Source organism: Triturus cristatus, chromosome 6 (assembly GCF_964204655.1).
Source record: "Triturus cristatus chromosome 6, aTriCri1.1, whole genome shotgun sequence".
Classification (NCBI taxonomy): domain Eukaryota; kingdom Metazoa; phylum Chordata; class Amphibia; order Caudata; family Salamandridae; genus Triturus; species Triturus cristatus.
This window is the reverse complement of record NC_140589.1, coordinates 1,537,911,977-1,537,933,571: the sequence shown is the minus strand read 5'-3', so window position 1 is coordinate 1,537,933,571 and position 21,595 is coordinate 1,537,911,977. Positions and strand designations below refer to the sequence as shown.

General features: G+C 42.7%; 1 long non-coding RNA gene across 1 annotated transcript; it reads right to left on the bottom strand.

Annotated features, from left to right (window-relative positions):
• Positions 1-3,874: 3,874 nt before the first annotated feature.
• LOC146821640 (uncharacterized) lies at positions 3,875-17,074 on the bottom strand. The gene is made up of 3 exons (XR_014962748.1): positions 17,016-17,074; positions 4,441-4,527; positions 3,875-4,058 (listed from the first exon to the last, which is right to left on the bottom strand). It is a non-coding gene; the product is annotated as an uncharacterized LOC146821640 (long non-coding RNA).
• Positions 17,075-21,595: the final 4,521 nt, after the last annotated feature.

Here is a 21,595-nt window from a genome sequence, read left to right as displayed (position 1 = left end):
GGGCATGACCAGGTTTTCCCTGGTCCTAATTTTGGCGCTGCCCTATATTTACACCACCCTTGTAAATATGGGGCAGCATCAAAATCAATGGGTGTTGCGGTGGAATGCCCACGGTAACACCCATGCCATCCCCTTTCACGCATAGCGTGAAAGAGGGCCTTATTTACAAGGCAGCGATAAGCCACGTTAAGTGGCTTAAAGCTGCCTTGTAAATAAGGCTAAGCCCGTATCGCCATCAAAACGTCTTTAAAAGAGACGTTGTGGGGGCGATAGGGGCTTGTAAATATGCCCCTTTGAGTTACATATATCGCCTCTGGGTAAATTTGTTATAGGGCCCACATTCATACATTTCGTTTTTAAAAACTACGGAATGGTCCCAACTTGTTCAAAAGAAAAATGACCTACTCTCTGGAGCCCACTTTTCCTCTTTAGAAATCTGCAAAAATGAGGCACACTCATTTATTTTGATTTTGTTCCCCGACTCTATCCAATATTGCTTTGAACATGTGGAGATGGCAACAAATGCAGTGGTTTCCAAGAAATACAATTCAAAGTAATTGAGCCAGTTTACCATTAATATTGCATTTCAGCACCAAAGATGTGCTCTAGCTTGGTACCAGTAATGGTTACAGAATTTACAAATTAATTACAGAGTGTTGGGAACTGTAGTTTTACGAGTTTTATGTTAAAGTTTTCCAAATGGAAACAATGCAAAGTTCATTTTAGATTCAAGTTCGCGGCTCCAATAATGTTTTGATTTTCTATGAGAAAGGGAATCAGAGAAAGGTGTCAGAAACGATTTAGATTTTAGTACGGTCCATCCTCTAATGCAGTCGTGAATAAATGTCTGCTACTCAACGGCATAATTAGAGTTGTCTGCTCCCTTTAAAGATGTACCAGCCTTCAGAAGATCTTTCCAGCATTCAGGAGATCTTTCAAAAATAATTTGCATGTCCGACATTTAACAGACTTTTAGCAAGCAGAATGTTTCATATTTCTAATCTGCCTTTCACAATATTGTCTTTTCACTCAAATTCTCCAAAACTGCAACTTACTATGCTACAAAACGAGGTCAGCAGCTCGCTGTTTCTTTATTTTTACATTTCGATAGAATAACTGTTAGATTTTTGGGAGGGTCTAAAACTCTGTCTATTGTAGGAGTTTGTCCTTTAAATGTCATGTCGCCATCCCTGATCCATTATTATGACGTGGGGTCTCTGCACTACCAATTTTCCTGTTGACCTTTGACCCATTGTCGATGCTTCATCCAGTAAAATCCTAAAGAGACTGACATTTCCCACGAACAGACTCTTCAAAAAAATCCAGGTGGTCCCCTGTGCATGTTCCCCAAAGTGTCACCATTAGCAATGAGTCTGTTTCTGTGGTTTTGTTGGTCAGTTAGGATGTGGGAAGTTGTTACTGTTCCAGGCCAGTACCGGCTAAGCTTCATGCAGAACCTTTTCAGAGGCCAAACAAACACGAGGTTTCTATCAAACATGAAGACCATGTTTAACTGTTTCTGAGACCAGTTCTTTCCAGTCAGGTGCCTCCTGTTCTGTGTCCAACCCATTATTGTCAGATGGTTCCTGTTCATAGAACAGACCATTCCTGTTTCTGTTCTACCAGTATATTAAGTCTTTGATCGGTGTACCAGGGCAGCGCCAGCCGTGACGGCTGTCTTTAGGAGGTTTTTACACTTCTTTCAAAGGTTATCTGAGGAAAGGGCGACCCCTTGTGGAAATCATTCTCTACCTCTCTCTCTCTCTCTCTCTCTACCCCATTTTACACTGGGACAAACAGCGTACCTTATGGAAGGGATCACTCTTTTCTTGGAAGATCTAAGGGTTGAACGAGAGAGCACTATATCCATATCGTGACACAAGTTAAAAAGGTAAGTGTAATGGAGGTACAGGCCCTCTGAGTGTAGTGGAACCCTTGAATGAGTCACTTTCTGCAAAACTCTGGCTAGTTCTGCTTAGGTACAGAGTTGCATTCTCGGCCTCCTATGCTCATTAGGTAACATAATGTATGGGAACAGAATCCTGTGTGTGAAATATCTTTGTGGCACGTCCATTGCGAGTTGGTATTATTACTATTTCCCGGAATTACCACAAGAAAAACAACACAGGATAGGAATTCCAATTTGGTCAGCAAGTCTTCATTCATATTCATTCAATCAACATTTTGCTAGCTATGCTTCTGAAAGGAGCATTGTTGGGTTTTGTGATATGGCACAACACTGTGGAGTGGAGAATAGCAGGTGAGGGATATGGGTTCATCAATTGTCAGCTGAATTTCTGGAAAGTGATGCTCCCTGAAACTGTGGCAATGCTGGTATTTCTTTCGATCACTATGTGGAATAGTTTAAAACAAATGCTACGTAGCTTGATAGTAATATATTTTGGGTTTTGCATTTGAAAAGCTGATAAGCAAAATGTTACCAGTAATATGTACTTTAGAAATAGAGCCACAAAATATAGACATCAATAAGAATATTTTTTCTGGAAATCAAGAAACAGAAAAAACAGCACTTTGGGGCTCATTATGGTGGCGGAAGGACCGCCACCGCTAGGCCGGCGGTGAGGCCCGCCAGCCCTGCGGAACGCGATTCTCTCACTGCCATATTACAATGGCGGTGGGATTCAGGCCATGCCCGTCCACCATGGAACCACCCAAGGTAATTGTTACGATTGCCCGGCGGAGCGGTCTGCAGGCACAAAATGGTGGCGGTGCCTAGCAAGCACCATCCGCCACATTATGATGGGGTCTCCAGCCAACCTTTCTGAGGTGGTGCAACCGCCGTTGAAAGGCAGGCGGAGTTTGGTTTTGGGGGCCTGTTGCGGGCCCCCCTTGTGGTGCGGGGATGTGAGGGTGCACTGGGGGGGTACCCATGGTACCCCCCAACATTTCACTGCACCAAGTGGTAGGCACAGTGTAGTGCCTGCCGCGTAGTGCAGTGAAATGCACAACATGCTCTTTTTAGCATCACGGCGGGGCTGCTGTCATCAGCCACCGCCGCAATGTTAACGGTGCGGAACAAGACCGCCGCAGTGGCGGTCCCATCATAATAGGGTATGCGGGACAGCCGCATGCATGGCGGACGATCCTGGTTCACGCCACCATGGCGGACGGAGCCAGTCCGTCGAACATCGTAATGAGCCCCTATATTCTTTGTCTTTATTAGAAAGAGCGAACACTTCGGGACAGGTTTACAAACATTTCACGCAGCATGGCAAGACAAGTTGCTGCACTGTGTTGCGTGAAAAGGAGTCTTTCAAATGCCCCATATTTACAGAGATATATATGGCACATTTCTGCTGCATTGTTGTGCTGGCGCACTGTATGCTGCCTAGCACCAACGCAACGTGTTACAAGCATGATTGTTTTTGTGCAGAAAGGGCCATTTTCCTACACAAAACTATCCTTAAAAGCATTTCCTTTCGATGTGTGATATGGAATACATGTCTAACACAAAATAAATTCCCTTTTTCCTCATAAAATAATGTATGTATAAAAATTATGTTGAGGAAAGCAAAAAGATAACAGATCAAATAATAAACAATCCTGTTATCTTTTGAATAACCAATCCTGTTATTTGTTAAAAAAAACAAGTGAACATAATCATATAATAATCTAAATCATAACAGTAAAAGACAGCAAACGTGAGAAAAAGTGGATAGATATATAAGCATATGTTTTATTTTTTGTCAACAATTACAAATATATTTATGCACACAGAGTATGTGCACTGTCATGATCACAATCTAGCAATGAGAATTTGATTACAAAAAATACATTAGAAAATTATTTAAAATCATGTACATTAATGAATTATAACATATGCAATCTCATGTAATTTGTGTTCATTAAAAAACCTTAGCAATTATCACAATTTTTGTAAAATAACATAACATATATTCTATATTTAAAACTTTATTCAGAACTACCACTTTATTCAAAACTGTCTGTATTCACAACTGTCGACGTGGCATTTCGGTGAGAGTTACGTTTTTCATCAACTTCTTCAGGACAAACAATATATATTCAAATGTTCCTCACTATAAAACAAAAAACGAATTGCAAGAAATTGTACTTCACAGCCTTTCAAACTTCATCATCGATGTACTAAAGCAATATGTTCACTTGTTTTTCCAGGATCAAAGACCAAACATTTAATTTATTTTTTACTTTAGAGCTGGTGCCCTTATCAGTGTGCAATCAGCAACCAGAAACTAAATTCAATTTAAAAGCTATTGCCCATATATTCTTAAAAATACTTTAAATTAACTTTAAAAATTATTGACCTCGTTTTATACCATCTCTTTTTTTAAATTAATAGTTTAAAAACAATATGCTTTCGCACAAAGTGCCAAAACATACCTTTTCTCATTCAAATCGATTCCTCTTTGAAAGAAAGAAAGCATATATGGCATCAGTTACCTGTAAAGCCTGCAAAGACTCAAGTTATGGCACTGTAATTTCGAGTTTTTTCTAAAAACATCTAACACGTGCTCCGAAGTTTTGGACCTGTTAAAAATATATTTAAAAAACTGAATTTAGTCATATTAGTATTGTATATATGGCTTTATAATATACGAAAGGACAAAAAACTTACTTTAACGTCTACTAGTAAATTCATGTTTATATTCCATGAAATAAGGTATTTATAAAATTGACCTGAATAGTGGCAATATGGATATCCTGTCCCTGCCGGTAAAAAAGTAAAATAGGAGCAGGTAAGTATCCTATTTCTGTCGATAGAAAATGCAGTAGGTATTTATCACCAGAAAATAAATACTACGATGCTTGAAACCACTGCCATTTCTCACCTCTAATTGTGATGGTGACCGGAACCTACGAATCACTCATAAGTAACCCTTGTCCAATTGTTTAAATTTACTGGATATTCCTTGTGTTCAAATTAGAATTTAAAAATGAAAAATACATTTCTTTTTAGAGAAGTTCAATAATCAACATTTCTATTTAACTATCGTTTAATATATGTGATTCTAAAAAATGTAAACACCAACTGAATAAGGGGTCTAAATTATAAATCTCATCAATGGACATCCTTATTAAAGGTTGTTTACATGGACAGCTACCCAAACATCTTTTGCCTTACATGTGAATGTGAAACAAAATCAATAAAAACAGATTTAAACAAAAAATGGACATCCTTATTACATTTAATCCCTTCACATAAATCTAATATAACACAGTGCTACGCATCTTTAACAATATAGGAGCAAGAGGAGTCTGGTAAAATAATGTTGAATACCAACAGACCCCTGATCAATCAAAGGCAATAGAAATTCTTCATTTGAATACCAGTAACTCAAAGGGACTGAAAGTCAGAGCTCTCTAACTCCCTTTCTTACCATTCGTATTGTGGTGCCACGGGGTCACGAAAAAACAGCAGTGCATTGGCCTGTGTCTTTTTATGGTGCGTAGAGATGACGAAAAAACGTGACGTAATGACGTCAACACCCTACGTGTCTAAAGGGGCGGCCATCTTAAAGTATCAGCCAAAGACCTTTCCGCAATTCTTATTGTATTGAGATATATCCACATATTTATAAAGATGTGAAATAAAATAAATATTCCTCAATGATATTTTTACAAAATTGGATAATAATTGATCGATTGATTGATTGATTTAGACCAACGTATAAAGGCCTTCTACAATTTTAGTGATTAAGATCATGTCCACCAAAAAGGTAGGTAATTTGTTAAAAAAGCAGACGCCATAATGTAACGGACAGAGGGGTCCAAAGTATATCCCTGTCTCTTTTGTCTGAATAAGGGTGACTCTCTTGTGTCTTTGAGTGATATGGAATACATCACACTTAGAAAAAGGAAATAAAAGAGGAGAAATAAAGATATTTCTCTTTGGTATGCCTGAGTCTGGGAGGCATACTGTTTTGGCACATTACCAGTTTTACAACTCTTTGCAATCTGGAAATGCACCACAATCCATGGGTGGATGGCGGGGAATGGCTGTATGATTGAGAAATGGATGGCTCAACCACGCATGCCTCTACAATGGAGCCCTGACCACGAATGTGTCTGAACCATGCATTCCTTTACCACGCATGCCTTTACCATGCAATTTAGTGGTAAAGTTATGACTGGGAAAGGGATTTATGCGGTAAAGTTCACACCTGAGCCCTCCCCCTTAAGCTCTAAAAACTACATTGCCCCGCCGAGACCTAAAACCTTATCAGACACCCCACAAGCCCTAAAAATTAGCCCAAACCCCAAGCCCTAAAAATTATCTCGATCACCCAGCCCAAAAAACTACCTAGCCCCACCCTGATTCCTATAAACTATCCTGACACCCTGAGCCCTGAAAACTACCCACCCTCCTGAGACCTAAAAATGATTGTGACCCCCCAAGACCTGAAAACTACCTAAACCCTCAAAAACTAGCCTCATAACCCATGACCCATCCCCAACCCCACTTACCTCACGTCGTCCTCTCTCGATCCTTCCTATTCCTGGGCTCGCCCATTTCAGCATCTAGACCGCGCATAGGGATATGCGTGGTTAAGGCAAGCGTGGCTGCACTTGCAGGAAAATGGCACGCTTGGCTTAGCCTGTGTTGTAAAGGCTGCTTCCCCATGGGCGCACCCACACTCCACCCATGGAAACCGTTACGACTGCAAGGTAACGCAAGGTAGCAAAATGCGCTGCCTTGCATTACCTTGGATTTACTAAAACACACGGAGCCATGCAAGATGGCTTATCATATCCCAGTTAAGGACTTGCATTGCCTTGCGTCTCCTTCCGTGACATACGGGCCACAAAAGCCCATGGCAAACCTGGCCCTTGGTGCTTACCATCATCCCTAAACAATCATGTGAGCAATCACTGAAGAGCATGACTTGGTATAACCAGTATTTAAAATGCATGAAGGAATACTTTTGTAAGTTTTGAAGGAATTACGGAGAGTTACAAGAAGCTACCTTAGCGAAAAATTGCATTGCCATCATCAGGACAATAGAAGTCTGCTGCAAGAATTTTAAAAAAGCAGCATAAGCCGCATTGTGAGTCTCCAGGGGCTAACTCTGGAAAGCGCCTGGGCTCTGGCGTGGCAGAAGCCCATGGGGAAGCTAGGTACAGGGTGAGGAACATCAGCTGGCATACTCTGAGGCCAAGGTTTAGGCAGGTATGAGAGTGCAGAACTGAACTTTCAATATGAGTTGTGATACACCGAAACGCGCATCGCTGTTACAACTGTCTTGTGGACCACATAAAGTCTATGATTTACTCTGTTTGTCCCTATATGTTCATTTAAACTTGAAGGTTGACCCTATGTATTGTGTCATTCTGAAAAGTGATCTGTGTTTTTTTTCAAATACTAGCATCAATGTCAACATTAGTTGTTTGTTTTTGTCCATTTGTCAATGTATTGCCATTGGTGCTTTAAGTATGATTGGATTCCTGACTTTTCAGGACGTATGAGTATGTGTGGGTATGAGTTTGGTTGTCTGACTGGTTGAGTGAGCGTGGGCTGGGGTGTGTTCTATTTTCTTTTATTGCGTATTCAATACATTTTGATGTGAATTGACTACCAATAAATTTGTATATGTTTTGATACTTTCACTGTGGCATGCCTTTGTCAGTAGGTCAGTTTCTTTGGTGTCTATAGATCAGTGACGCATAATGTCTATTGACTTATACAGGTAGAGAATTTTTGTACAAACTAGTTACACACTTCTCCCGTGGCGGCCGACATGGCTCGTGGATGGCGGGGTGGGTGCAGTGGATCACGCGGGTGGAGGTTGTGGGGGGGTTGCTCATGGTGCACATGTAAAAAGAAATCAAATATAAACGTACATTAACACCGTCCAGATTCCAAATCTCTGCTCCTGCTCTCCTAGTACACATCGAGGACCAGGAAGCAAGCTCCACTGACCAATCACAATGCTGCTATGCAACATTGTGATTAGTAGCACCCAGGCTCCCCTGACCAATCACAAGACTGCAATGCAGCAGTGTGAGTGGTTTTGAACATCCTGTTTCGAATCTCAATCAGGGAATGGGGCCTAGGCATGTAATTCAGCCTGCATGGAGAACGGGGAAAGTGTGCACTTAGGAGTGGGCAAACCACTCCTCCCCTGCCCTGCTCCAAGAGCAGAGCAGCCCTGCCACCCACCCGCTCTCAGAGCAGAAGGTAGCAGCATAAAATGATAATAACGCAAAGGTAATATCATTTTAAGTTTCTGCTTCACACTGCTGAAAAGCAGTGGGGCGACGCTCCTCCCCCATAGCTCATTCTCTCAATAACATACTAGTCTGACTGAACTAGGAACATAGACATTCTGAGTTGAGCATGTGTTCCTAAATAGGCTTTTGCCACCAGTATTTATCCAGTGAGCCAATTAGCATTAACAACGCTGTTGCCAAGCTTGCAATTCCACAAAGAGGCCCCTTGCTTCATGAGACTCAGAGGATTTAGTGCGGGCTAAGTGCCACAACTTCAAGAAAGGCCACGCCCAGTTTCTTCACTGGTCTCAAACATCACGCGTTGTCCCAATGCGCTATCATTACATCTCAACCCCGGAATCCCATGAGTCAGTGTTTTGTCCAGTTCACCCTCTCTTGAGAAATAATTTATAGCATTGCTGGGGTAACCAGGTCATTGGTCTTTGCATTACATGTGCGTAACATGTGGCACATGTGTTCATTGCACCACCATGGACATAAAGAAAGGACTAATAAGTGTGTACTTATTGTGGCCACAATAGAAGGACTCATAACATTACACTTCGCATAATGCTCAAGTTGACCTTACCTAATATTCATTCTTGGTGGTTAATGTTTTTTTCTCAGTGTGTACATCCAGTTCACAGGCCTCTTTTCAATAGCAATACCAATTATGTACATATTGGGGCAGTCTTCATATTCAATGTTTATGCCCAGTCTAGTGCACATGCCTCAGTTCAATACTACTGACGGCGCTATCTGAGCCCGAGTACGGGAATCACAGTGATCTCAGGGTCATGCAGACATGGTGATCTCAGGGTCATGCAGGCTTATGACATCACACCCCCTCTAACAGTCTTGGTTGCACGGGGCATGCAATTGGGGAAGGGTGGGTTCTGTGGAAGCGACGTAATAGCCTGGGTGCATGAATAGCATCAAGAAGTTCCCATGAGTGTTCTTCTGGGCCATAGCCTTTACAGGCAACTAGGTACCACAGTTTGCTGCAGCAGCAGATATCCTTTATGACACTCACTTCATACTCTGGATGACAGTGTATCTTTCTTGGCAAGGGACATTTGCCTGCACCAGCCTTTTAAATTTCATGTTCTTGGTTGAACGCCATCCATAATCTCCTGGCTTGTATATCAGTCCGGTATGCCTTTTTCTATCAGCAATTTTTTTGTATTGTGCATTTGGTTTCAACACATTTTGTCTCAATCCTTTGATGAGCTGTGAAATACTTGTAAAGTGGTCATTTAAGTATGGTATGTAATTGCTTGTGGGCGGAATTAAGACAGGCAAGAAATGTGGATGGCAACCGTAGTTTCTAAAGAACGGTGACGTACGAGTGAAGGCATTAAATAAATTGTTGTACACAAATTCTGCTGCCCAAAGAAGGGTTAACCATGAACCCAGGACAGTACAAGTAACAGTGTAGATATTGTTGGAGATCTTGGTTCACTCTTTTGGGTTGCCGGTGGATTCGGGATGAAAGCTGGTTGATAACTGTGGTTTTATTTGTAATGTTTTGCACCATGTTTTCCATAGGTGGGATGAGAACTGAGCTCCACGATATGATACGATGGATTTTGGTAAACCGTGCAGATGTATGACATTTTGAATCAATAGTTGTACTGTTTTTGCGGGTGTTGCTAATACTGTGCACCATCTTTGATAAGCGGCCAATGGCCATTAATATGGTATCCATTTTTTGTTCTTGGGTCAAGGCTGTGATAAAGCCTAGGAAAATGTGTTCCCATGGCCAATTGGTAGTAGGTAGAGGTTGTAAATAGCCTTTCTTTGGTGTTTAATCGGCTTTGGCTCTGTTGCAGGTATCACAAGAACACACATATTGTATCACATCATTCCTCCGTTGTGGCCACCAAAAATGTCTTTGTATTAGCTCTAGAGTTTGGGTTTGGCCTGGATGACCAGCCAGAGGATCATTGTGACACCATTGCATGATTATTTTTAAAGTGTTTTTGTGGGTACATATAGTTTCGACCCTTGAAAGGATGGAATGTCCTTAATACTTTGGATGGGGTATTTTGTTATCCATCTATTGATAAGTGCAGGTGACACAGAATGGTGGACTTTGTCTGTAAAATCATCAGAGTTTAAAATGCTAATCAGTTGTTCATGTGGAATCATTGGAGGAGCATTACTGACTTGTTTTATAGGTGGAGGGTCCTGTCGTGATAAGGCATCAGCCTTCTTGTTTTCAATATCTAGGAGGAATGTTTTCACAAAATCAAACTCTGTTAAAAAGAGAGTCCAGGGAAATTGTTTGGCATTAATGCTCTAGCAAATCATAGAAATATAGGGCTTTGATGGTCAGTGTAGACCCTAACTGGATGCTTGGCACCAACTAAATAGTGATGTCATTCTTTGAATGCCGACCAAATGGCTAATGACTCTTTTTCAGGCACAGTGCATTGTTTTTCAGTTTGCAGCATCTTTTTGGATAGATAAGCTACAGGGTGTAGCTGACCTGTTCTGGCATCTTGTTGTGATAGAATAGCACCCATGAAAGCCTCTGAAGCATCTACCTCAACTTTAAATAGCTGTGTAGTGTCTGGATATTTTAGAACAGGGACCAAGAAAAGGCTTTCTTTAGGACCGGAAAGGCTTGTTCAGTTTCAATATGAAAGGTACTCCTTTCGTTAGTAGTTTAGTGAATGGTGTTGCTTTGTCCGAGAAATAGTTAATAAAATGCCTATAAAAGTTGGCAAAGCCAAGGAATCTTCATATATCCTTGACTTTAGTGCGTACTGGACCTTCTGTGAGAGCTTGCATTTATCTGTCTGCCACGGGGATCCCCTGCAGTGTCAAGATGAATCCTAAAAACTCCACCTTTGTGGCATGAAACTCACATTTTGTTAGCTTGCAATAGAACCTCTTTACATGATCGATGTAAGTGTCTAGGGAAGTAGAATAAATCAAATTGTCATCAATATACACAATAACAAAATGGTCTAGGTATTCATGTAGTACATCATTCCTGAAAAATTGAAACGCTGCCGGTGCGTTTCATAAGCCAAATGGCATTACGCAATACTTAAAAATCGAAAACCTGGTCCTGAAGGCAGTTTTCCATTCATCGCCTTCTCGAATGTGCACTAAATGGTACTCACCTTGAAGGTCCAACTTTGTATAGATGACAGCAGAACACGCCTCATCTAACAGAACAGGGATGAGTGGTAGTGGGAAATGGTTTTTGACGGTGAATGCATTCAAGGCTCTATAGTCAATGCATGATCTTAATTCATCATTTGCCTTTGGGACAAAAAATTAAGGAGATGAGGCAGGGGACTTGGAGGGTCTTATAAAGCCATTGGCTAGGTATTGCTCAAGATAGCCTAGCAAGTGATGATTTTCTGTTAATGCATAAATCCTGCAGCAAGCAATGTTGGTGGCAGGAACAAGATATATCTGGCAGTCATATGTCCTGTGTGGGGGCAAGGTCCCAGGACTTAAGGCACACAACACGTCTTGGTAGGCAGCATGATCCAAGGGCAATTCTATATCTTGTTCTGCCGCTGTGGCTATTAGATGACAAAGGATTTGTGAGCCTTGATTTGTAAAGACTTTAGTTGCGGCACCTTGCAAATAATTCTTTTTACACCACTTGGAGTTAAACATGACACTTCTAGTGGCCCAATTGATCTATGGATTGTGCTCCGTTAACAATAGCATCCCGATTACGATGCCAAACTGAGGGGCTGTGATTACATCAAAAATAAAAATATTCTTTATGCACTTTTGTGTCTTGTGTGCACCGTAGTTCCATTTCAGTAGTCTGATGGGCGAGGAGACCACTGGTTAACAAGGAGCCATCTACTGCTTGCACTGTTTCAGAGCAAGCTTTATTCACAGTCTGTATATGTAGGCTGGGGCAATGTGAAATTTCGGGTTGCCCCAGAATCCACCATGAGTACTATAGCTATTGTTTTATCTTGCACTAGGATGTGAGCATTTAATGTCAAATGTGGTGTAGCAGTATGTAAGGTGATCAGGAGATAAAACAGAAAGGCTCAGTAAACTCTCCTGAACAGTTCCCAAGCTTTTTAGTTTACCAACCCTTTAAAAATGGTCGGGTTTCCAACGAATTTTGAGTTCATTGTCTTAGTTTTGGTAGGGCATTCCCTAACAAAATGCCCCTTTTCCACAGTAGAGGCACTGTCAATTACGGCAACGCTGGTCTTTTTCTTCTGCTATGAGGGGTTTGCAGACTCCAACACTCTCCATTATCTCTCCGGTGTCAACAGCGCATTGGTGTGGTCGTTCTCTTGTACAAACAAAAAATGTGAATCTCTGGCCATTTATGGTTCCGTTTTTGCTCATGAAGGAGATGGTCTAGGCATAATGATAGAGCTATCAATTACTCACATGAGGTTGACTGTGGGTCAATTGGAGCAATGAGGTCTTTCAGGTCATCTTTCAATTCCTGGGAAAAAAAGAGCAGACCTCTTCTCTTCCTCCTATGTGTCTCTGCAACGTGGCAATTAAATTGTGTTCGAATGAAACAAGGTCTTTATTTCCTTGACGCAGTTCCAATGATTCTCTGTCATCTGAACCAGTCATGGTTTTTCTATCAAAAATTCATTCACAGTCAGCTTTGAAACTATGCCAATTATACAAAAGAGGGTTGTCTGTGTTTTTCAGCAGGACAGCCCACATGGCTGCAGGTATAAAGTGCTACTTAAGTTGTTGTGGCACAATCAGTGATGCAGGCCCACTAGTAGCATTTTATTAACCGGCCCTGGGCACAGGTAATGTCCCTTTCCTAGAGATGTACAAGCAAATTAAACATGCCAATTGGGTATAAGCCAATCTAACATGTTTAAGGAGAGAGCACAAGCACTTTAGCACTGGCTATCAGTGGTAAAGTGAGCAGAGTCTTAAGGCCAGCAAAAACGAAATCAGCAAAAATAGGCAGTCTGAAGGCAAAAGGTTAGGGGGAAAACCCTGCCAAAGGCTTACTAAAGGACAGTTTTATGTAAATTGTTTATTATTTGTATTCATGCCATAAGGTCTGGTAAACAAAAACAAATCTGTCTTTTTTTCCAGACTTAATAAAGTCAAGCATTCTGTGCTTGGATTATATCAGTAGGATATTTGGAGGGACTTTGTACATAACATACCTAGTTGGATGATGCAGGGTTGCATCTTTCTAAGGCCAACAAAGTAAGCACAGCAGAGTTGCGTAAAATCAACCCTTTGAAATCTAAAGTTGAGTTTGTAATCATCAAGCCAACTTTCCAAGCCAAAAACTGAATATTATGATATCTCCTCATCTGGAAGTGCAGATGTGGCCCCAAGACATGAATGGATGACGTCACAAAAATATGGCTATATCTTTTGATTTGCAAATACCTGGTGAAATGGTAAAGGAATATAACAGCTGGGAAGGAGTCTGGCACAACATTTGGATTGTCACTACTTACTATAAGGTGCTGGAATTTTACTGTGTTTGCCATCAGCTGGAGGCACATTATTTTGACTCAAACACACAAAGGGCGATGGAAGAAGAGCTTGGCAATTGCAAAGTGTAGCGTTCCAACCAATTATTCTTTTCCCACCAGGCCACCACAGATTAGACCTAGCCATATGGAGATCACTCTTGGTCCTGCTTCAATAGGAACAGTCCAGCCCGAACCCCTAATTCAGGTCGTCTCTGATCCAGTTTCAAACCACTTTCGGCCTGATGGGTCTCCTCAGTTCTGCTTAGATCCAGTGGCACAGTGAGCACGAGACCCATGCCTAGGCATATTCTTCTCCATTTAGGGTGCTACATCAAACAGACAAATGGTGATGGGAAAACTGTTCATAATGGAGTAGGACTAAGACTGATTTCCATACGGCTGGGTTTGATCTGAGGTCACATGGTGGGAAAAAGAACTATGTATAGAAATACTACCCAATGAGATTTCTAGGGGTTAGACTTATTCCAAGCATTCATCCTGTCAACATTTGTGTGTTTTACATTGTTTTGGCTGTCAAGATATGTCCCTTACTATGTGCTTTGTTGTGGTGTATGGAATGTAAGGGTAAAGGAAAACATTTCCCAGGATACAGATCTTGTATGTCAGAGCCAGGGTAAACTGCAGTAGTGAAAAAGAGGTGAGAACACAGTTGTGATCATTCTTACTCTCTTTAGAAAGCTACAGGATGTAGTGAAACTATTTGAAGAGGTGGAAGTGCAGGCTGCTAGCACTTCTCCTCTAGGAGGGAGGTAGCATCTCCTGAGTCTGTCCCTGGCTTCATGGCAAGAGACAGCATGCCTGACCTCAGCTGGAAACATGTCTGGCCTAGGCCTCTATAAGGGTAGTAATAAGATGAGGTGTTTCCCCTGCTTTCCTTGAGCTTGTTGGCATCTATTGTGTGTAGGCCAAGTTTCTATGTAGCTGATGATATCGCCAGTCTCAGGACCGTACTCAAAGAGAGATCTAGCATATTAAATGTCTCAGTTTAATTTTAGGAGCGCAATAATAGCTCACGAAAATGGCCTTGAATTCTATGAGAGATGTAACATTTTTGTTGTAACCGTTCTAAAATACATTACTGAAAAACATGTCGGCAACCCACAAACAAATCAATTCAAAGCATCCTGCTAACATGAAAATTGCCCTCCACTCCATCCAAAAATTATAAGTGGGCTCATTTCTTGTCAGTAACTGAACAACAATTAAGAAAGTTGATTGAAACGTTGAAGCCCACGTTCTGCTTTGATGAACTCTACCAGCTTCTCTCATTTAATCAATTTTCAATTTTTTTTTTTTTACAAATTGTGGTGGTAGATAGTTGATTCCTCTCTACAGGAATGCAAGTTTCCGGACTCTCTGAAATTGGAATTAATGCTTAGGTAAATGGATTGAAAAATGTGTATAAAGTCGACTCACAGCATTAAGCAGGAAAATAAACTACCTACCTATCAACTCGGTTTTCGGAAAGGCTGTGGCACCCAAGCAGCCACAGTTAAGATCACCTGTGATGTAATCACAAGCGGGACAAAGATCCTGTCTGCTAGTTCTTCTTGATCTCTCTATGGCCTTTCACATAATCGGCCACCGGAGGCTTATTAAGACCCCTGAGACTTGCATGTATATTACAGGTACAGTTATAAGATGGCTTTTCTCTAATCAGTGCAACAGGAAGCAGATTGTCAGAATGGGACACTGCTGCTCTGAGGGTCATATGATTTAATGTAGAGTTTCCCAGGGCTCCATTCTTCACTGCTGCTCTGAGGGTCATATGATTTAATGTAGAGTTTCCCAGGGCTCCATTCTTCACCTCCATTCTCTGCCCAGTTTATACACGGGCCACTGCATGTCATGATAGAGAAATCCGCGGTGTCCATTCACGAATATGAGGATGGCGCACAACGCTGTATGAAGATGATGGTGTTCTATATTTTAAAACCTCCTTGACTGGCATTCAAAAGTTGATGTCAATGAATTTCATTGAGCTAAAACTCGAAACGACCTAATTCATTCTCGTTAGCAGAGGACTACCTTCAACAATAGACACAGAGTGGACTGAAGCTTTACAAATAGATTGTTTCCTACCTAAACTAACCCATTACTTGCTGGAAGGACTAAAAACTCTTTGGGACCACTGAAACCTATTTTTCACTTTACTCCTTAATTGACTAATGCTTACCTTTGGAGGCTAGGGTCAAATTTAAACTTGCCTGTACGACACAAAGCATTAAAACATCAACAGCCCACTTTTCTTTACTCCTGTTTCATTGTTCAAGTTCTGCAGCTCAGATCACTGCTAACTGGGTGTGCAAAGAATAGACCAAAACAGTAAATGTGCTCACCCCATGTAATCACGGGCCTGCAGTAGGGGCAGCATGTTAGGGAAAGACAGATCGGCTGTTTGAAACCACTGAGCCACCTTTTAAGGTGCAAGTGGAACCTGGTCTGCATTTGTAAAGGGGACAGTAATCCTCCTGCAGATGGATCCCATGAGTGACTGCACCTGCCTGCATAGAGGCCCCTGGACTGCCCCTGGGCTCTGGTTTCCCCTTTCTGAGGGCTGCCCTTTGGGGTGCACTGGCTATGCACCACCTCACTAGACCACATTCAGTGTTCCTTCTGCCAGCTTTTTTGCCTCCCTTGCCTAGAGTCAAAGGGGCAGATTTACAAGCCCCTTGCGCCACTTTTGCGTCACTTTTCCCATGTTAAAAGTGATGCAAAAGTGGCGCAAGGGGCTTGTAAATCTGCCCCAAAGTGTTTCCAAATTGATATTGGGCCATGCCTCCATTTATATGAAGGACAGCCCCCTTGTTACTATCCCAAGTGCAAAATGTGCACCAGCATGATCTGTACCATGGAAAGGGCCACGTAAGCATCTGCGACCCCTTCTAAAATACCAAAGTGCCACTGGCATAAGAACCAAGCACAAACCCCTGTTGTACTGTATGAATCAATCAGATTTCTTCCTAAGAGTTCATTTTTCTTTCAGATCTCCTTTACTTTTTCTCTATTTGTAACTTTTCCCAATACTCTTAGTTGAGTCAACTCTTTCATTGTAATCTAAGCTATACTGAACTTATGGATGAGATGCATGGTTAAATGTATTCCTAAGCCCCTCTCTCTGATGCCCCAAATCAACCTCAGCTGCATCTAAATCCCTCACAGGAGCAGCCCCCCCCCCTATGACAGAAGGTTTAGTAGCGGACATCAGATCTCAGGAAGACACGGGTGTTTTTTGAGAGAAGATCAATTCACAACTTTTCTACCCACACCTAAATGGCGTCTATCAGAAAGACCTATATACTCCAAAACGATACCACTCACTTGCCAGAAGCAGCTAGACTCACCACCACCTACTCTGCACAGACACAGTAAGGATCAACAATATCCCACTAAAAAAGAAAAAGAAAAGAAAATTACACATAAGAGAATGCAAAACATATCGCAAAGAATTTAATGCTCAAAACACTACCTATATATGCTGCCATTATGACACCACTTGCAAAAAAATTAATTCATGCATGACAATAATACTCATTTGGAGTAAATACAACAAAAAAGTTTTTCTTACCAAAAAAATGCAACTACGCAAAAGTGCAGAACAACCACTGCTGAAACCGCAAACAAGAATCAAAAGCTTTAAACTAGAATAAAAAGGAAAAATAAAACATTACAATCACATATGCAAATAATGCACTAGTCCACATACTATCCACCAGCCAAGCAATGGTGGTAGGTGGGCCTAAAATAATAAGGCCGATCTGCCCCCACAGAGAGCAGAAACAGGCCAAAAATTCACCCTCATAAAGGGGGAGCGACCCTTGCCCAAGGAGTCACTCCCCAACACCAACATTTAAAAAGCCCTGGTGTCTACTGGCTTCTGCCCCCCTAGGGGACAGATGGGCATGAAAACATATGGCCGATCTGCCCCCAAAGGGGCAGAAACGACCACAATAATTACCCGATAAAGGGGAGCGACCCTTGCCCAAGGGGCCGCTCCCAACAACACAAAAACAATCCCTGTTGGCCTAGTGGGCATACCATAAAATTGTTTATTTGAGTCGATCTGCCCTTCCAAGGGGTCAGAAACGGCCCAAATAAATGCTCCCCAGAAGAAAAACGGCCGTTTCCGAAGGGACCGCACCCCAAAAACATATTGCTCCCCAACAACACTAAAACAATCCCTGGTGTCTAATGGCTTCTGCTCCCTGTGTGGGTGGATGGGCCAAGACACACAAGGCCGATCTGCCCCCAAAGGGGGCAGAAAGGGCCAAAATAAATGATCCCCAAAGGGGAGCGACCATTGCCTAAGGGGCCGCTCCCCAAAAACATAATCTAATTTAAAAAAAATCCATGGTGGCCTAGTGGACACAGGGGGCAGACCCCCGTAAACAAATTGCTCCCCCAAGGGGAGCAACCCTTGCCCAAGGGGCCGCTCCTCGACACACAAAAAAAACATCCCTGGTGGCCTAGTGGGCACACGCCTACTTATTATTATTTTTTTAATAGATCTGCCCAGTTGGGGCATACACACATTCGTTTAATATAAAATAATAACGATCTGCCCCCCAGACCCAACTACATAAATATCACCCCCAAGGGGCCGCTGCCCGACACAATTTGGGCTTTAAAAAAAAAAAATCCCTGGTGGCCCAGTGGGGGCACACACACCTTTAAATTATAAAAATAATTAATGGACCTGCCCCCCAAAGGGGGGGCAGACCCAACTACATACATATGACCCCTAAGGGGAGCGACCCTTTCCCAAGGGGCCGCTCCCTGACACAATTTGGGCTTTAAAAAAAAAAAAAAAATCCCTGGTGGCCCAGTGGGGGCACACACACCTTTAAATTATATAAACAATTAATGAATCAGCCCCCCAAAGGGGGGGCAGAACCAACTACATACAAATGACCCCCAAGGGGAGCGACCCTTGCCCAAGGGGCCGCTCCCCGACACAATTTGGCATTTGAAATTAAATTAAAAAAGCATTCCTGGTGCACGATCGCGCCCTAGCGAAATCGTGCTGCAGGAATGCTTTTTAAAAAGACATCGGAGGAAAGTAAAACCCTTTCCTTTCTTCGATGCCCTTTTAAAAATACCCCCCCACCCTCCACGGTGAAAAACTCACCTTTCTTTCCCGACGCGCTGGTAGCAAATTGCTCCCAGCGCATCAGGTAAACAAAGGGAAACCCTCAATGACGTCACCGCTCATCGCGCACTGATGTCATTGCTGATGTGGCGGGGGAGTGGGGGGAGGCAGGGGAAGCCCTTCCCTTGCCTTCCCCGGTACAGGCAGGGAGATCGTTGTCCCACGGGGGGAGCGCCAGCATTTCCCCCGTGGGTGGGTGTCACGACGGCCGGGAGCCGTCATGAGCACAGCCCCACTGTGACTCATGACGGCTCCCGGCCGTCGTGAGCACAGAAGGGGTTAAATGTTTATACCTGCTGAAAAAAGTTAATTTATGCTGTTCAATCAGCAAAAATGAGAATATTAAATCTCCTGTTTTGACAGGAAATGAGAATGTTTTACGTACCTATTTATCACAAAATTTTGAACTCGTATTAGCTTATTTGAGTTTCTGATGTCTGGATTTCTCTGGTTTAATTCTGCAAGTTTTTGGAGATTTCACTTTTGTTTTTCTTGGCTTCTCTGTTGTGAACCTGATGTGACAAAGAAAACTGATAAATTGTTTTGCTTTTAAGACGTGGGTTTAAGTTTTATATATCCTGGGAGCAAAAAACTCCTACATTTATTTTTCAGTACTGTAAACCCTTCCTCTGTCATAGAGTAACATTGGTGTGCCTTAGTACATTTAGTAAATGTTAACCTTTGATTAGTAGGAATGTCATGTTTGGACTCAAATTAATTTTAATTTAAAATGCAATTGAATGGTAAAGTCAGATTTTAAATCACAATTCTGAAAATGACAATTTTAGAAAGTTGACATTTCTTGCCCCAACCATTTGGTGCCTGCTGGCAGAGTCCTGGACCACATGACTGTGAATTGCTTTGCTGTTGGGCTTTGTGTATTCCTCACAGACAGTGAGACAAAAGAGGACTAGAGGTTGGCAGGATAAGCCATCCTTCCAGGATGGCTGGGGGTAGAGCTGTACCCTGCTCCACTTACATTTCAGAGGAATTGCTTTCAGCATACACAAAGGATACTTAAACTACTCTTTTGTCACCCCAGAAATCTTGGCAGGGGAAGGGAAGAACTTTCCAGAACCAGATGTGGGGGTGATATATGGAATTCCCCCACTTCAAAGGCTAGCATCAGTTATAAATATGGGACCCACAGTGCTTCTCTTCAGTGTACTCCTGGACCAGTGGAAGATTAAGAAGGACATTCTGGACCCCCAGTGGACTGCTCTGCTGCTACCAGAGGACTGGACTACTGCTAGAAGCCTGCCTTGCTGCATGAAGGACAACCAGGCCACCTCCTTGAACCCATGACCACCCCACCAGATGTGACTCAAGGGCTACTTGGATGGGGTCGAGCATGGGTACAGGGACATAACATACTCCAAAGACCATGAACCCTGCATGTGACCTCTGCTGGAGTGAGTCCTAAGCCCCCCTCCAGGTTCCCTTCAGGTCCTGGACCCTTGGTAATGGTGTTGATGGTACTGCTTCTGGCCAAACCTAGATATTGCGACTTGGAAAATTATTGACCAAAAAGTGACCTGATGACTGACAGAAGACTAGGATCTGCCTGCCAGCTGATCTGCCCAAGGTGCATCGCCAGTCAGCCTGAATCTTCGGTAGCTCCCACTATGTTATTCTCTGCAGCAACAACTCTTGCTGAGAGGGACCTCTTGGCAAATTTATCTGGCCTTGTGTAGCCCTTGATGATATGGTCTGCAACTTTGTGCTGCTGGAAAATTTTGACTTCCAAAAAAGTGACCAACATCTCCCAACAATGATGCCTCCTTCTAAGACTCCAACGGCTGCCATGCCCATTTGAACTTTACCTTCTCAGGACATTTTTTACTTTTCTCCTGGTTTCGCGTAACCAGGTACCCACAGTTGGTGCTTTGATCTTTTAGGCGCTATTTTACACTAAAAAAAACATTATCAAGTCATAACTCCAATTCGACTGATTGGATTTAATTTGCTTTTGTGTTATTTTATTTATTAAAATTTACTCTAGTTTTCTAATATGGTTCGGTAGTTTTCTTGTGCTGTGTATTCATTGATTACTGTTTGTGTGCTGCATAAATACTTTACACATTACCTCTAAGTTAAACCTGACTGCTTTGGTGCCAAGCTGCAATAGGGGTAAGGCAGCCGAGGGAAACTTCTGTTGAAATCTCCACCACCCGGCCCCACCGCTCTTACATGCATAGGCCACAGCTTGGTTAAACACAGGCTAATTTAGCAGCACAATACACCACACAGGGCAAGCGGGTCAGCAGTGCAGCACAATGGACCATGGAAAGCAATTGGGAGGGGTCACGGCCATGCATATGGAACAACAGAGACAGAGGTGAAAGAGGCAAGAGCTGCAAGCTGGCCATACTGGACAGACAGAAGGAACAGTTCCAGCATAGTGGACCATGAAGTGCAGGAGGGAGGGGGCAGGACAATGGACCAGACAAGGCAGAAGGGAGGGGATAGGGGCCTGCAATTGGAAAATGGAGGGCAGGCAAGCAGCAAGCTGACCATGGAGGGCAGGCAGGATGGGCACTGGAAGCACAACACACCATGGAGGGCATCAGTAACAACATGAGGACATATACACAATGTAGGGCAGGTGGGAAGGGGTCAGGGGCAGTTAGCTGACCACACAGGACAGGTGAGAGGGACTGTGGGAAAGTTAATAGCAGTGCAACAGCCATGGTGGACAAGAGGGAAGGGGCAGGGGCATGCACAAAAGACCATGGAGGACAGAAGGGAGGGG